We start from the raw sequence: 18,126 nt of genomic DNA on the forward strand, positions 1-18,126 counted from the left end.
GCCATGAACTGATGGCTCATCAACCACTGCAAGCAAGAGATGAATAAAAGCAAGAAATGAATAAAAGCCATTGAATGCTGGCACAGAAGCCAAGGGCTGCACTGGAGATACTGTTAAATACTAATGGGTTTCATGTCTGGCCAATTAGGAAGTGTCTGAAGATGTGTGAAAATCTAAATCTATTTTTATATCGTGCCCAAAGGCAGAACCCCAGTATTTATGGCCCCCAAAAACCCTGAAGGAACAGATGCCAGTCACTCATTCACCATAAGGGTCTGCTCACAACAGAGCTGGTGTTGCCCTCTGTGAACATAAATTCTTTCATGTAATATTTTAAATCAATGAATTAATAACAGCTATTAATAGCTGGCCTTTGATGTTTTGGGATTCCCCAGTTTGGCTTGGCTGAGACAGCAGAGCACTCACTGGGCTGTTGTGGTTTAATTGCTGCTCAGGACCTGCCTCCAATATCACATGTCAGGGCTCAGACTCTCAGCAAAGGGATGCACGTGGTGCCTGGATCCTCCTCAGGAGGAGAAAGAAATGCCTTTCACAATAAATTACACAGCTTTTTTTTACGCTTGACATCAATTATTTCATTAATCCTCCACTCTGTATGGGACTCTTAAAACGCTTTACAATTTGTTTCAGAGCTGACATAATTTTATGAGTTGTTTTAACAATGGGTTTGACACACAAAGGGTTTGAAATAACTCTGTGCATGCACACACAGGCAGGGAGGTGTTCCCTGCTCTGGGTACTGATGGAGAGAGTTGGAATAAATTGATTCATCTAAACCCCTGAAAATCAGACATTTTGACCTCCTAATCTCCCTACAGGAACACAGGGCTTTTGTAGCCTTCCCAAGACTTACAGCCCTTCTAATCCTCACACTGTGTTGGGATTTCTTGCCTGTCCTGTCAAACTTTCCATCCCCCTGATGTCGTCTCACAGCCCTGCTGCTCCTTTTCTCTTCTCTAAGCTCCTTGTTTTGGTATCATTGATTCATTGGGATGATTCACCAGCACTGAAAGCACCAGACAGGTCATTCTGTTCCTATTAATGTATTTATGGGGATAAATGTGGAAATAATTAGGTATGTGTAATTAAATCCTGTGCGTCAGGTGAGGGTTTTTTGGTCTGATGGATGATTTGAGCAGAGCCAGGAGCTCTGTCCCAGGCTGCCCACCCTCTGTTGGCAATGCTCAGTGTCTGTTCCACTCTTCTAACCATGTTTTCTCCCCTGAAAAGGAGATTTCTTTCTCTACTCATTAATTTTTGGGGTAAGGCTGGCTACCACCTCCATCCAGAGAGGATCACTGTGGCTACCCAACATGATCCAGGGAGATGCCCCTCCTTAAACTAAGAGGGGAGAGATTTAGATCAGATATTTGGGAAGAAATTCCTGGCTGGGAGGGTGGGGAGGCTCTAGCACAGGTTGCCCAGAGAAGCTGTGGCTGCCCCTGGATCCCTGGAAGTGTCCAAGGCCAGGTTGGACGAGGCTTGGAGCAACCTGGGCTGGTGGAAGGTGTCCCTGCCCATGGCAGAGGGTGGAACAAAAAGATCCTTAATTTCCCTTCCCTTCCAGCCCATTCTGTGATTCCACGATTCCTGGTCCGAGCAATTCCCTGTCTCTGTCTGGGGCTGCTGTAGCTTCCTCCTCACACAGAATTCCCAGCTCCTGCTCTCTCCATCCCAGTGCTGCCTGCTCAGCACGGAGTTCTTGTCCTCCACACCCAGCCCTGACTAAGTTCTTACACCCAGAGCTGGGACCTGCCTTTCAGCTCATGGTCCAGCACCACCCCCAGCTCTGGTCCTGCAGCAGGACAAGGACAGGGATTGTGTCCTGCCCATGCCAGGGTTTGTTCCTCAGTCCTTAAAGGTTTTCCCAAACCTCTTTATTCATTGCCTGCTCTTCTAGACCGTTTCCCTCTTTCCCAGTAACTTTCCAAGTGCTCCTCCAGCCTTTATGTGACTTTTGGGATGCAAAAGGAGGTCTGCCCTTGACCCTGAGTTAGGGCTCAATTACACGGTATTTTTCAGGCAAAACCCTAAGGAATCTTTAAAATTAATATTTATACTTTAGTAACCCTAAGAGAAAAAAATGGATGTCTCCAAGAGGCTGTGTAGGTAAAAACCAAGCAATTAATTCAAGAATTCTGACTTTGCAGCCTTTACAGTAAGAGTGGTTGTATCAACAGAGCAACTCTTAGAAAGTTAAATTATACCCAGGAGTGTACACGTGGCAGTGCTCAAAACCCAGAGGACAAAAACACCTTTGGCCATGTCAGAGAACTGTTTGAGCGAGCTTGTTATTTTATAGATGCCGTTCCCATAAACACTGCAAGAGGAAGCAGGAGAAGCACGGAGCAGGAAAGACCTGCCGGAGCCCCTGCCCCTGATTTGTGTGCCGGGAGAGCAGTGGGAATGGGAGACAGGTTGTGTAGCTTCTCCCAAGAGCATTCCTGCCTTTATTAGCAGCTTCCAACTGGCAGCCAGAGCTGATTTAATAGTAATGCTTTTTTTTTTTTATGAATCGTTGCTTAGACTGTTTTGAATACTTTCTGCATGACTAATTAACGACCCGAAATGATTTAAATTGCGCTGTTAAAACTTCGGGACGTGCGAAACAAACGGCTCTTCTTCAATATTTTATCTAATCTCGGCAGTCGCAGGGGCTGGGGGGGGGGGGGTATCGCTTGTTATCTAAAAGCCACTTAAGTGAGCTAAAATGTGATGTCATGTTCTCTAAATACACGGAGGTATTTGTGCTCAGTCTACCGAGACGCAGCCGTGACTGTGCGCTGTGATAAACCTAATTACGGCCTTTTAAACGATAACAAAAACCCACTGGAAACTGGCAGGAGATGAAAACCTGCAGCCTCGTACGCGCAGTTTTGCTTGGGTAAAGCGTTCTGTAACATTATGCCGGGATAAACCGGAGTGATTCATCGCTGGAAAGACACTCCCAGCTGGAGCAGGGAGTTGGAACTCGCTCGCCGGTGACCCCTCGGGAAGAGCGGCATCAGCCCCGCCGAGCGGGAAAGCTGCTGGGAATAAGGTAACCCCGGAGCCAGGAGTGCTCATGGTTCGTGGTTGAGGTGTTTGGGTCGCTCTTTGCTGCTCAGGATACGATTCCTGTCCCTTTGGGCTGCTAATTCCCTGTGCTTTTGAATCCGTGCTTATCCATAGATTTTTTTTTTCCTCCTCTCCCCCCTTCACCCCCCCCCCCCCCCCCGGAACAACGCCGGCTTGTGTAAGAGAGCAGGATAACAACCTAATTGTTCGATGTGTATATAAACGCTTGAAATAATGCGGCATCTAATTTTTAATGAAGCATGAAGGAAAGCTAGAGCTCAGCACAATCCCTGCCCGCCGGAGATCCTAATCTTCCCTTCCCAGCGCAGGAGAGTGCTCCATGAGCCGGCCCCGGGAGGGAGCCGAGCCCAGCCTGCAGCCCCGGCACCCGCATCCCTGGGTCCCGCATCCCCGAATCCCGCATTCCTGGCTCCCGGGGTCCCCCGGCCGCCGAGGGCGCGATGGAAATCCCCTGAACGACCGGCTGGAAAATACGTGCTGCAAAGGTACATAACCCTTCTCTCTAACCCTTTTCTTTATTGTTTTCTCTGTTTTTCTCTCTTGTTTTCTCCATTGCTTCTCTATTGTCCTCTATTGTTTCTCTATTGTCTCCTCTATTGTTACGGCGGAAAAAAGCCACTTTTTTTACTGGGAAAGTCACTCGGCTTGACACGTGCTTAGGAAAACAAACCGTGTCTGTGTCGGGTTAAAGGGAAAATGCCCTTTTTCAGCTCGTCCAGCCCTCGGACGGGTGATTCCAGCTGGATTTATGGACCACCGCTCCGTTCTCGGAGCAGAACCGGCCCCGCCTTTGCGAGCGGGTTTGGGGGCTTTCAGGGGGTTCCAGCCAAGCCCCCCGGGAGTTGGAGCCCTCCTTCCCCTCCAAATGTGCCTCTTGTCCCCCCAGAGTCACTGGTTTGGGGGATCCCAAACACAGGAGCGGGTTCTCCGGGTGCTGGAGGCGCTCCCGGGGCTGGTCCTGCCCCGCTCCCCAGCGTTTGGCAGCAGACTCTGGGTGTGATTCTCATTTTTATTTTATTTTTATTTTTGAGAGCCCGCTCGGGGAAATGTAGTTCTTCACAAATCGTTTCCCGAGTCAAAGCAAACGGAATAATCGTACGTGTTGTGAATCTGTAAAAGAGAAATGTCACTGCTGCAAAAGGGCTTCCCGAGCTTCCCTCTTAATTAAAAAACATCACTCTGTAAAAAAATCACGGAATGGTTTGGGTTGGAAGGGACCTTAAAGCTCATTTCATTCCATCTCCCTGCCATGGGCAGGGAAACCTTCCACCAGATCACGTTGCTCAAAGCCCCATCCAGCCTAGCCTTGCATTGAATTAAATTAAAAATTAAATTAATTTCATGGATAAACAGTTGTATTTCCAATTGTAGCTGGTGTCTGCGCTCTTTCTGGCTAAAATATACTTTTTTTTTTGGAGGGAATATTAACCATTTCTTAATTATAATTACATTCTGTAGCTAAACACTCAGTTACATCACTTGCCAGTACAGTAAGCTGTACAATTTTTCATAAACCCACGTGATTTCTGTTATATTTTGCAAATTTTTATGTGGCAATAGATATGGAAACCTGCCCAAATTGTGGGACTGCCTGCAGGAATATCCCTTGTGTGTAATACAGTACGTTGTCAAGTGTGTGTTGGTTGATTTTTCCAGCATCAGGAGCCCAGACTGCACAGAAAGGCTGTGATTAATTTTTTTTTAATCACTTGAAGATTCACTGTCAGGCCAAGCCAGACACAGGCCTGATGTTTGTCACGGATTGTGAAGTTCCAGTGGGCAGAACTGGCAAAATATATGTATTTTCTATTTAAAAAAATTATTATGTTGCATCAGAAATTTTGTTGTGCAGAAATTATTGTAACTAAGGCAGATCCCAGCGTGGACGGGGTGGAAATCCCCACCTTCAGAACAACCTCTGGTGAATTTTTTCCTGCTTTTATTGCCGTGGAACCAGATAGGAATATCTGGATGGGTATAGGAGTATCTGGATGGGTCAGAGCTCGAGGCTGGGGGGGGCAGGAGGTCGGGCTGGTTCCGTGTCCCGATCCCGCTCCACGGCCTTTGGATGTCAGATGTGTGAGTTTGGTTCCCTGGTGTGGAAACACTGCCATCCTTTGTGTAATGAGTGCTCAAGGAAGGCCAGGTGGAATGGAAACTTAGATATTCCTGCTCTGGTTGTGGTTAGGGATGAGCTTTCAGTGTCCAACACCGGGAGCGAGGAGGTGTCAGGACGAGGTTTCTCGGCTCGGGCCCCATGGAACGAGGTGAAAATAAACCATGGGTGAAACGCTCCTGGGTGGGTGATCACCAAAAGGGGCACAGTGATTTAGCTCATTAGCACTGCTCAGCTAAAATGATTCCCAACACTCCACTGATTAGTTATGCAAACACCCAGGACAGGCTTTTAATGGGGCTCGCCCTTGGGTCTAACCCTGCTGCCTCCAGACAGCCCCGGGAGGTGCCAGCAGGGAGGGAATCCGACCCTTCCAGTTTCCACTGGAGTTTTTTTAGGCCAGTGCTGACATAAAAACATGTGAAAAGCCATCCTGGCCGTGTTACAGTAGAAGATTTGTTCGCTGTAAATCTAAAACTTTATTTATGCATCAGTGATCCGCCAGTTTAATTATTTGGCATCCGCATGTCTGATCTTGAGTCTGATTTCCTCCGATTCTCTGGTGTAAAAGGCAAAGTTTAAGTTACAATGGAGTTTGGAAATAGAATAAATTATTTTCTTTCAGTTCTGCTCATGAGCAGGGGTGGGAACCCAAGCCTGAATCTCATGATTTACCCAGTTAGGAACCGGATCGATCGGCAACAAAAGAGTTTAAAATAATCGCTCTATGTCCTTCGAGGTGTCGTTCAGCCACCTTTGGACCTGAGGGCAGTAAGTTATAACCCCCCCTCCTTTTCCTGGCCCCCAGGTTGCACCTTGTGTCTGTCAAACTGATGTGATGGAACGGGCAGAGCGAGTCAATGGGGTCAAGTGGTACAACGGCCGAGCTTGGGCCAAGCAAACTCTGCAGGGGAGGGTGGAGTATTTTGGTGAGCCCGATAGTTTGGTCCCATAGGGCTCAGTGAGACCTATTTAGTTAAAATGGACTCATTTGCCTCGAAAACCAAACTGTTATTTTAATCCTGGGGCGACTGATGTGGTCCCTGGGTAAAAGGTGGCGTGTCCTGGTTGCTGATGGGGCAAGAAGAGATTTACTGAGTGACAAGGGCACAAAGTCGGTGGGAAAGTGGAATTTCTGCTGATTCTTTGGCACTCTGGATAGGTTTTTATATTAGACAGTGATGTAATTGGTGAGGAAGGACAAAAGTACAAATGTATCTCCTGTTTATGTGATTTATTTTTTTAATTATTTTGGATTCCATGATTTTTTTTGGAGGACGGGTCAGTTCAAACGACAAGACTCATCCGAAATCCCTTTTTCTGTTATAAAGTGGATAATTCCTCGTGGTTTTCCGTGTTGCCAAGTGTTACAATATCTGGGGTAGACCTTAGATGCCCATTCTCCCCCTGGTGTGTTCTTTGTTGTGTGGTGTGACCTACTGAGAGAGGAGCGTGGTTCTTATCCCTCAGTCACCATATGTTCCCAGAAATAATCATCGTTTTCCGTCGGTCCCAGTGTTTGGCCTGCTGTGTGTCCGCAGGACTTTGTTGCCTTTGGCAGAGTTTTCCTAAATTTACTGTGGAAATTCTGATGGTTTCCACGGTAGGGATGGAGATCTGCAGGCAGCACTCCTCCATCACAGGAAATATATCGTTGTTAACTTCTCAAATATTGAATTTTGCATGCTAAATAAACCCATGATTCTGTGGGGTTCTAAAATAAATGCAATAATTTCCTTGCTTTTTTTTTTCCCAGATAAAAAACATTTTAAACATTTTATACTTTGGTATAAGTCAATTTTAGATCTGATATTCAGGTGGCAAAAAGGAAAAAGGCTTTGTCATTGTTTTTTATTTTCAGGAGTGTCATTTTCATGAGGAACTGCTTTACTGAGCACATTTCAGTTGAGGCAACCAGGAGTTGAACCATTTGTTAAATGAATTTGGATTTACCTGCTTAGCAAAGGTAGAATTTTATATACACTAAAATGTCTCATCTGGGAATAGAGTTTGGTGTTCAGACAACCAGCCCCTGGTTCTGGGGAACTGGTAAAACAAAAAATCCATGAGTTTGACCCAGTTTTAACAACAAAGTCCCCACAACGTGCCTGGCTCCGAGGAGACCCAGCTCTGAGGAAGCTGCTTCCTTAAAAACTTGTGTCTTATCCTGGTTATCACTTGGCACGGGTTAAAAAAGGGAAAAATCCCTTATAAATGGTGTCACAATTTGTGCCTTGCCCAGCTTTGTGCCTACGTGATCCCGGCTCAGACCCTTCCCCGGCGGTGCATGGTTCCCTCTGAATCCACAATATTCCCATTTATTGGGTGGCAGCAGTGCCAAGGCATTAAGACTGGGGCTCTCTCCCGAGGGATGCCGCAGATGCACGGCGGGAGCTGCGCCTCGTGCCGGGACTTGGCTTTGCTGGAATACTCGGAAAATTCTCCCTGGGAGCCTCAAAGTTAAGGATTGGGAAGCGCTTTGGGTGAGGACATAGAATATCCCGTCTGCTCCTCCATCGGGGTGTGTTTCTGAGTAAGCTTTCCCTGGTTTTATATAAATGTGAATATATTTAAAAATTAATATAAATAGCTAAATATCCTATATGTGCTAAAAATGACAGGAATTAATGGGAGGAATTAATTCGATTATAATTAAAATTTATTACATCTTTTATCCTTTTATGTGCCTCATTTACACGAACTGTTTGTAAGTATATAAAATTTGTACATTCTATTTAAATTCTGAGCGGTTCATCCGCCTTTTAATTGTCTTCCTCCACGAGTGCCTTTCGTAGAATTACATAAATTACTGTCATCAAACTGTGCCTGCAATTACTTCATATCAGTCAACCCCTCTGCTTTTGTGTGTCTCTGCTTTCATCTCCTTAGCTGGGGTGCAGACCAATTATGACTCGCAGGCAGGTGACTGGCTCCCAGTGGGATGATCCCTGTGGATACAGAAGGTATTTGCCTGGCAAAACGGGCATGGAAGCATTTCAGCACCGGGCAGGTTGCAAAATTCCCGGGGTTTGGGCTGAGGAGGGTGTTTCCACGTGCTGCCAGAAAGAAAAGTGTGTAAATTGATTATCAGACCGAATTATTCGGATTCAGGAATTAGTTATGGTGCAGTGAGTAAAATGACTTTGGGAAGCTGGAATTAGGGCAAACAGGGTGTTTTCCTGGTGTTTTATATCCAGAAATGCTGAAGGCTGAATTAGAATCTTGTCTGATTTTGAGCTTATTAGCTCTGGCTGTGAAGTGCCTGAGGACAATTTTTAAAAAAAATCCTCAAAAATATCTTTTTCTCAGAAAATTATCTGAACTGTTGCTCTCTTAGTGTTTATTTACTTTTTATTAATTAATTATATTCTCCTCCCTAAATACTTGGAAATCACTAACTCCAGTCCCTGTTCCCTTTCACTGTTACTGTTCCTTTATCCATAAAGAGATTTTCAGATGGAATAATGTCTCAGTGTGAGTCCGTGCTGTTTTCCAGTACTTGGACCGGGGTGATTGCAGCTCATTGTCCTTCTGTGGCATGAGATTCATGCTCCTATTATGGAAATCAGGAATTTTTTTGGTCTGGCTGATGGAGGGAGAGGCCTGACCTGCTCATTTCTGGAGTTTAATCAGCTGTAGGATGGATTATTAAAGTAAATAAAGTGTACCCTGGAAGATGAGGTAAAGACATGCCATAAAGTCACTTGAAAATAAGGTTGTTAGGAAGGAGAAGGACAATCAATCCAGAATATTTTTCACTGAAACCTCTGGATTTCTCTTTGCCAGCTCCATCTTCCTCCTGCAGATTTTAATTCGTTGCGTGCGTGATTTTGGAACGAGCGAAGTGGGTTCCTTCTCAGATGTGATTTCTGAATAACTGAATCAAAACTAATTTGGGCAGATGTGTAAGATAACCAGTTCCCCCAAACAGCACTGATGTGAGGGCAAACAATAGCTCTTGTCTGCAGAAGAATGGAAGCCCTTGATAAAAATTTTAGCATCTTAAGTTATCGCTCTGTTGCTCGAGTCAGACGGTCTCGTGGGCTTTCACTGACCACAGCCCCAAAGAGCAGCAGTTTAATCTCATCCCAAATTGACTGTTTTCATAGTTGTGATGTCCACTTGCAGTTGGTTTAGACCTGATTTGTATTTTTGTATAGATACCCATCTTGTGCTATTTGAGTGTCATCACGTGAATCTGATGTAGGTCTAAACACATGAAACAAAACAGACCCTTTGAATTGTCGTGAACAAGGCAAATAAACACAGTTTTAACATGAGCATGAATGTATTTCCATGACCAATTTGGCTTATTCTTTTATTGTGTATGTTTAAATATTTAATGGAGTTTAAGTTGTTTTTTTGTATATTTTACATTTATTACCTCTATGGAGCTCTTTGTTTCCGTGGATGTCATTAACAGTTAGACTTTTCTGCGGATGTTAACAAATCAGACCATGAATATTTAGCCAAGGCAGTTTGTTTTCCTGGGATTCTTGTGTTAGCAGGACAGGATTCTGAAGCTAAACCAGCGCAGGGCTGGATTTCATAGAAATCCCGCCCGGTTTTTCTTCCCAGACAAACATTTGGGGCTAAACTGCTGAGGAAGCAGATGCCAGTCTGCAGATATTAGGAGTTAATACATCTCTTGAGATGTGTTCATGCTCTTAAGGAGCTTCCAGCCCTCAGAGAGGCTCCTTGCCAGCGAGATCCGAGGGGCTGGAGCGGCGTCTCCGGCCACGGCGTCGAGCGGCGTTGGAGGAACGGGTGAGTGAAGGGCTGGGAGATGCCCTTTGGAGCCAACTTCAACCTGTGTCCTTGGGATAGAGGTGGTGGCTTTGGGTAGTTTTCCAGGGATTCCAAAATACTTATTTGGTGGGCGACAACTGTGGTGGTTTCGAGCGTCCAAGGGAGTCAACAAGAAGGGGTTTGAGGGGAGTGAAAATGTTATTGATTCCCAGGAAAAGATTAAGTGTCCTTGTTGTCCTCGTTTTACCTCCTGTCTCTGCTGAATGATGATCGTGTGCATCCATATATATATATAAAAAACCCTATATAAATATATATAAAATATCTATTTTAAAGTGTATAAAATACGTACATAAAGATATAGATCTATATATTTGTCAGTTGGTCTTCAAGGATTGAAAAGATTTTAAGGCTGTTTTATCAGCATCATTGTAAGAATGAGAGTTTCCTTGCTGTTAAGTGGTTTTCAACAAGAGTTTAGCTTGTAGGTACCAAGCCTACACTGCTTCAACACAGAGTACAAAGCAGTTTTGTGGGGTTCTAAAAATAAATGCAATTATTTTCTTACTTTTTCCCCCATAAAAGGCATTTTAAACAGCTTCTGCTTTGGTATTAACTGGATTTTAGATCTGGTATTCAAGTGGTAAAAAGGAAAAAGGCTTTCTCGTGCTTTTTTGTGTCGTTCTCATGAGGAACTGTTTTACTGAGCACATTTCAGTTGAGGCAACCAAGAGTTGAACCATTTGTTAAATGAATTTGGGTTTACCTGCTTAGCAAAGGTAGAATTTTATATACACTAAAATGTCTCATCTGGGAATAGAGTTTGGTGTTCAGACAACCAGCCCCTGGTTCTGGGGAACTGGTAAAACAAAAAATCCATGAGTTTGACTCAGTTTTACCAACAAATTCCCCACAACGCAGACCATGAGCCCCAGTTCTGAGGAAGCTGCTTTCTTACAACTTTGTGTCTTATCCTGGTTTGTAATTCAATTTTTTCCCCATTATTTGGGCACCTGAAAGGTTTTCCTTTCTTTCTCTGTCAAGTTTGGTGAGGGTATTTTTTGGTTTGGTGGTCTTTTTGGGTTGGGATTTTTGGTGTCTAACAAGGTGCTAATGCAAGTTGCAGTGTTCCCTTAACTGAGGCAGTTGGAGGATGTTCCCAGTGCGTGTTCCCTAATTTCCCAGCCTCTGCCTTCATGTCCAACCTGTTGAAATGTCACTGATGGGTCTGGAGGAACCATTGAGCGACCCAGTAGTGGTGGGAATTGAGGTTTCTCCCCTCACCTTGAAGGTCTGATACCGGTAAAACTTTTCAGCACTTCTAATAATTGAAAAGTACTGATTTCCTCGCTGGCTCTTAAATGCCTTTTAGTGGATTAGTTTGAATCACATCCACTAAGAGCTTGATCATCTGCCAGCCCCTAGAGTTGGGCCAGAGCTTTGTACATTAATGAGCTCAAGGTGATTAGTACAGGTTGGGTGCTTTGGACCGTGCACCAAATTGGTCCTGTGCAAGGTGTGCAGCCCTGGATGTCTGTCACGTTTTAATTCCTGTGCTGTGAGGGGGTTTTCTTTTTCCTGGCTTGGCAGTCAAAATAACCATGGTGGAACTGTCTGATTGCACAGAATGAAAATCAGATTGAGGTTCCAAAAGCAGGACCAACATTATAACCACAGCTTTGTTGTGGAGACACTTGTTGCTGTGATAATTCTGACTCAGTTCAAGACTTGTCGTGTATTTAACAGGTTTGTATCCAATATCCATTCATGGGACATGGTATGGGAAGATGTAGCACAGAAAATCTCTGTGGGAAGGGGTTTTTTAAGTCTTGCAGCAACACTTCAGTGTTTCTTTGTGAAGGGAAAATGTCTTGGAATAAATATGTTGGGAGCCACACAGAATTCCATGGACACCAGCACATCTTCCCCACAAACTGTTGGCCCCAAATCAAGGAGAGGAACTGAGCTCTTGTTACCCAACAGGGCAAGGTCTGGTGATGTGTTTAGAACTCACATTATCTGCAGAATTTTTTAAGAATATAGGAACTTTCAGTGAAAGGCAGGAAAGACTCTTTTATTTCACAAGCTCTCAGACAGATCCAGGTGATAGAAAAATGATGTGTGCACTGGACATCTGAATTCCCTCTGGCATTTGTGGGGCCAATGAGACTTTGGCAGTGGAGGTCTCATTCCTGAGGCTGGTCCCATTCCTGCCTGCTACCTTGCATCCAGCATTTTCAGGAATGGAGAGCACTTCCAAGCCATTGGCTTGAGTTTTGGTCTAAAATACCTGATCAGTGTGTTCAGTGCTATTTGTCTTCTCTCACTTTTTCTCTCTGATCAACATCCATGGAGGGGAGCTTGGAACTAAATGATCTTTAAGGTCCCTTCCAACCCCAACCACTCCGTCATTCATTCTGTATAACTGCTTTTCCAAGCAATTTTTTTCCTCACAGTCCTCTTCTTCCCACGTACATGTGGAAAAGCTTTATGCTTGTTGGGTATCATCAGCTTTCTTGAGGGAGGATTATTTTCGAGGTGATCTGCCTTGAAAAGATTCCATGTGCTTCCAGCAGCTGTCAGCAGCATCTGACAGGTCTGGAGCAGCAGTGCTGGATCTGTCTGAGCACTGTTGGATTTTTCCCATTATTCCCAAGTGTTTCAAGTAAGACTCTAATATCAGCTTGTTGTTTTGAAGTCCCAAATATCTGCAGCTCTGGGTCAGTTAACTTGGCATTTTTCAGGGCACTGTGTGTCACAAGAGTTCCACTCAGATGGGTTTATCCTTCAGGAGTGAAGCTCTCTCTGTGGTCTCCAGTGGGGCAATAAATCTCCTTGTAGCTCCAAGAGGTGTAAATACTTTGTCAGTCCTTGGTTGTCTCATCTCCGGGGGTGTAAGTCCATCCTGTTGGACTCATGGAACACTTGTGGTCCATCCCTGATGGTCTGGGTGGCTGGAGAAGCAGCCAGGTCCCTCTGAAGCACTAAAAGTGTCCTGTTCCATGGACACACCTTGCAGAATGTGACACTTGACTTTATAACACAGAACTTCCTGTGTCATCTGGATTTTTTTGGTCCTCTGACACGTGAAACGAGGCACTGAGGCTGCTTAAAGAAAGCACCACCATCACCAGGTCTTTGTCCATGGTTTGCTGGTGGTGGAGAGCCCAGCTCAGGCTGTATGTGAAAAACCTGAGCCCAGCCCTTCATGGGGGGTATCTTCCCTGGCCAGTGCTTGGGGAGAGTGGGGTGGTAACTTGGGTCATCAGTTGGGTGGTGACTGTGCCCTGCTCAGGTGAGACCCCCCTGCAGAGCTGCCTCCAGCTCTGGGGAGAAACATCAGGAGGACATGGAGCTGCTGGAGAGAGTCCAGAGGAGGCCACGGAGATGCTCCAAGGGCTGGAGCCCCTCTGCTCTGGAGCCAGGCTGGGAGAGCTGGGGGGGTTCACCTGGAGAAGAGAAGGCTCCAGGGAGACCTCAGAGCCCCTTCCAGGGCCCAAAGGGCTCCAGGAGAGCTGGAGAGTTACTGGGGACAAGGGATGGAGGGACAGGACACAGGGAATGGCTTCCCACTGCCAGAGGGCAGGGAGAGATGGGATATTGGGAAGGAATCCTGGCTGGGAGGGTGGTGAGGCCCTGGCCCAGGTTGCCCAGAGAAGCTGTGGCTGCCCCTGGATCCCTGGAAGTGCCCAAGGCCAGGTTGGATGGGGCTTGGAGCAACCTGGGCTGGTGGAAGGTGTCCCTGCCCATGTCAGGCAGTGGAATGAGATGGGCTTTAGAAGTCCCCTCCAACCCAAACCATCCTCTGATAACAGGGTGCACTAGTGCAGGTGAAGTGTTGTTAAAACCAAGCCTTGCTGTGAGTTGTAATATCTAAATGTCAGGTTCTCTCTTAATCTGACCCATAATTGTACTCTTAATTTGATTTGGTTAAACCTCCTTGGTGTCTCCAGCTCTCAGGACTGGTTGGCAGTGGTGTTAAACCAAGATCCAAATGATTTCTTGTAATTCCAAACAAACAGTAACTCCTCTGTCTCCAACTGTTGTTTGAAGTTTCATCTTCCATCTCTTCCATGTGCTCCACATTTGGGAAATGAGGACATTCCTTGTTGGGAATGTCTGTGGTGGGCAGATCTGACCCAGGGGCTTGATCCTGCTGTTGTTCTGAAGTGTCTGTGTGTCTGTCCCTGATTTAAATATAAACCCATCACATAAGAGCCCATAGTGTATTTTGTTCAGTGCCTGGAGGAGCTGAGAGTGTGATAAGATGGTAACTATGCCTAGAGTTGGGCATACAGATTCCTATTAACCCTCAGGGTAGTGATGAAAAAATGCTCTTTTGTTCCCAGTTTAGCACAGGAAGCTCATTTTGGCTTCTTTTAATATCACTGCTCCAGCTGGCAGGGAGTCAGAAATGCAGTTACATGACATCATATCTCTGGCACAGCAGTAGGGTTTGGAGCTCCAGGAACCAGCCCCCCTGATAATAAATCAAACTGTGAGGTATCTGGGCAAGTCTGTCATGACAAGAAAAGGTTGTACAGCACATTTTTGATTTCTTCTCTTCCGCTTCAAGAAGAAAGATGAATTTTTCTGAGCTGTTCTCTGGATACCAGATGATGAGCAAGCCCAGGGGGGGAAGTTATGGGGTGTTCTGTGGGGATGGGGACCTGCCCTGTCTCCTCTGTGGCTGTTGGGACTGAAAAATCCCTGATGTCCCTTCACTTTGGCTGGGATCTGCTGATTTAGGGCAGAATTGGGGTCAAGAGGGTTGAATGTGTTTCCAGTCACACTCAAAAAATCCTAAATCTGTGCTGGCAGGTGAGAACATATGGTGGTTTATCACAGACCATGGAATGGTTTGGGCTGGGAGGGACTTTAAATCCCATCTCATTCCACCCCCTGTCATGGGCAGGGACACCTTCCACCAGCCCAGCTTGCTCCAACCTGGCCTTGGACACTTCCAGGGATCCAGGGGCAGCCACAGCTTCTCTGCCCAACCTCTACCAGGGCCTCAACACCCTCCCAGGCAGCAATTCCTTCCCAATATCCCATCTCTCCCTGCCCTCTGGCAGTGGGAAGCCATTCCCTGTGTCCTGTCCCTCCATCCCTTGTCCCAGGTACCTCTCCAGCTCTCCTGGAGCCCCTTTAGGCCCTGGAAAGGGCTCTGAGGTCTCCCTGGATCCTTCTCCAGGTGAATCTCCCCCAGCTCTCCCAGCCTGTTTAGCTTGCAAGAGTTTCAGCTGCTTTGCTTTTGGCGTAAAGTTTTATTTTATTATTTTATTTTATTATAATTTTTTTACTTTGGTTTTTTAATTACTCTTTACTGAAAGAGCAGGAAGCAAAGACTTAAACCACTGATTATTTGGTTTTCTTAGGCAAACAGTTTTTGTGACTACTGGGTAAAGTTTTGGGGTTTATAGTGACTGAGTCTGGAAGAAAGAAATCACTTGTTTGGGATGAGACCTTTCCTGCTTTCCTGTTAATTCTATTGCACAGGTTGAAAATATAAGACCAAACTGTACAGACTTCTATTTGTTATTTTTTCTCCTCATTTCTCTATAATTTTTACCTCAAATAACACTTTTTGTCAGCTGGCTCTGGAGGAGTCAGGTGTGGTGCCCGTCCTCCTTGTAAACAAAGCTGTAGCAGAAAGAGCAGACACCTGATCAGAGGTGGGGACCTGCTTTCTAATTAATTCCTGCTGCTTCTCACGCTGCTGTATAACTTTATGAGGAGCTCAGGGAGATCCTGTTCCCTGGTTTGGGAGGCTTGGTTACTGCTCTCCTTATCCCGCTCATCTCAGCAGGCCTGGACCTCTTGGGTTACCTGTGCTCCACAGAAAGGTACATTTTTAAAAGCACTTCTTGTTTTGGGAGGTTTTTTTTTATGCTGCTGTGTCAGAGAGGGGTGGTTTCCTGGGGGTGTGAGGTGCCAGGGTGGTGCTGGGGTGAGTTGGGGGGTGAGGAAATGAATTTTCCTGTGATTTAGGAATTGTGGTGTTTGGAGCTGTGGCTGCACCTGTGAGCTGATGTGTAAAGCTGCACTGGTGGTAGGAGGTGCCAGGTTTGGGTGGCACCCACAGCTCTGGGCAGGGGCTGGTCTTTGCTCAGCCCTTGCAGGAGGATACTCATCTACAGCTTCCTCAGGAGGGGCAGGGACTGAGCTCTGCTCTGGGGGACCAGGGACAGCACCCAGGGAAGGGCTGGAGCTGTGCCAGGGCAGGGTCAGGTTGGATCTCAGGAAAAGGTTCTTCTCCCAGAGGGTGGTTGGGCACTGACCAGGCTCCCCAGGGCAGTGGGCACAGCCCCAAGGCTGCCAGAGCTCCAGGAGGGTTTGGCTGATCCTCTGGGGCACAGGGTGGGACACTTGGGTCTGTCCTGTGCAGGGTTGGACTGGCTGATCCTTGTGGGTCCCTTCCAGCTCAGGATATTCTGGAATTCTGTGTGATTTCACCGCTCACTCCCACAACACCCCTATGGAAGTGGTGTTTGAGGTCAATGGAAGGGTTTCTGCTCACTTAAATGCCATAGCACTGAGCCTCAGAATTCCAGAGGAAAACAGAGCAGATGAAGTGTCTTCTCCTGGGAATTTCTGGTTTTCACATGCTTTTGGAGTCAGTAAGGCTTGACACTTAAATATATAAGCAAACCCTGCTGACTTCTGCTGAGAGGAACATTCAGGGTGTAATCACGGAGATAACTGCACGTTTTCCAGCCTGAACTTCTACCAGGGATTCATGGAATTGTCAGAGAATCAGAATGGTTTGGGTTGGAAGGAACCTTAAAGCTCAACTCATTCACCCCCTGCCATGAGCAGGGGCACCTTCCACCAGCCCAGGTTGCTCCAAGCCCTGTCCAGCCTGGCCTTGGACACTTCCAGGGATGAAGAATCCACAAGTTCTGGCTTTAAACTGAGAAAGAGTAGAGTTAAACTAGATATTGGGAAGGAATTCCTGGCTGGGAGGGTGGTGAGGCCCTGGCACAGGTTGCCCAGAGAAGCTGTGGCTGCCCCTGGATCCCTGGAAGTGTCCAAGGCCAGGTTGGATTGAACTCTGAGCAGCCTGGGAGAGTGGAAGGTGTCTCTGCCTGTGGTGGAACCCAACCCATTCTATGATTCAAAATGAATTATACTATTATAATAGAGAATAATTATAATAATACATGATTATATCTAATAATAAATTATAATATTATAATAGGCAATAATTGCAGCCAGCAATGACACCCTGGAATGTGCCAACACTGTGCCTTTATTCCAAGATATCTCCAGAGTTGCCCTCCCTCATGAGCTGGGTGGGAGTGATCAGTGCCCAGAGCTCACAGAAACCTCCCCAGGGCTGTAATTCCTTTTTTAAATGTCTTTCTTGCATTGTTAACTTGAGATATTTCCAGCCAGTGTGTGTTTTACTTGCAAAGAGAACAGAAATGCCATTTTTCTTGAGTTGGAACCCAACCTGGATTTAAGCAAGTAGATGGTTGTACAGCCAATGACTTGTGGCATAATTGGACATTATGGAATTAAATCAGTGTTTCAGTGCCAAAATGTGTCTGTTGGTGAGCATGGAGGGGATGGTCACAGATGCTCTCAAGTAATTTATGTTTAATCTATAATTTTCTTGGAAAGTCAATCGTTCCATATGGTAAAATAACCTTATTCCATGAGAACAAAAGAACCTTGCTTTATTTTTTCATAATGTCTTGATGACATATAAAAGATAAATTAATTAAAATAGTGGCATGGAAAGCAATTTAGAATTCCTTTTATCAGACTTGTTCTCATATATCCTTTGGACCAGTAAGATTTTTGAATTTCCAACCCATTTTCTAGTTAGTCTGTTGGCTTTAGGGAGTAAACGTCTGTCATATTTTATTCTAGAGTGATTTAATTTTATTTTTGGTGGTTTTTTTTGTTTGGCTTTTTGTTTTACCCTTTTTCTTTTTTTTTTTAATTGGTTTTTTTTTTGCTTGGGGGTTTTTGTTTTGGGTTTTTGTTTGTTTGTTTTTTCATACAATGTTGTGGGCTGACCTGATTGTGCTCTCAAGAATATTTTGACCCTTATGATAATGCAAAGGAGCTTCCAGCCTTTTGGAGGTGGTTTCTCAATTATTAGGGAGTCCTTTGCTAGAAAAAAAAAAAAAAAATGAAATATAGTGATGTTG

General features: G+C 45.5%; 1 protein-coding gene across 4 annotated transcripts in view; it reads left to right on the forward strand.

Annotated features, from left to right (window-relative positions):
• The first annotated feature begins 2,529 nt into the window (after positions 1-2,529).
• LYPD6 (LY6/PLAUR domain containing 6) overlaps positions 2,530-18,126 on the forward strand; it is a 34,617-nt gene continuing 19,020 nt past the window's right edge. The window contains exons 1-2 of one of the 4 annotated variants that reach the window (XM_032693074.1): positions 2,530-3,061; positions 3,403-3,584. The gene's annotated coding sequence lies outside the window, so the exon portion shown is untranslated. Of the gene's footprint in view, positions 3,062-3,092; positions 3,585-7,402; positions 7,749-18,126 lie in introns of those variants that run through there. The other 3 variants (XM_032693073.1, XM_032693072.1, XM_032693075.1) reach the window with 3 other exon arrangements.

The sequence above is a fragment of the Chiroxiphia lanceolata genome, chromosome 7, assembly GCF_009829145.1.
Source record: "Chiroxiphia lanceolata isolate bChiLan1 chromosome 7, bChiLan1.pri, whole genome shotgun sequence".
Classification (NCBI taxonomy): Eukaryota; Metazoa; Chordata; class Aves; order Passeriformes; family Pipridae; genus Chiroxiphia; species Chiroxiphia lanceolata.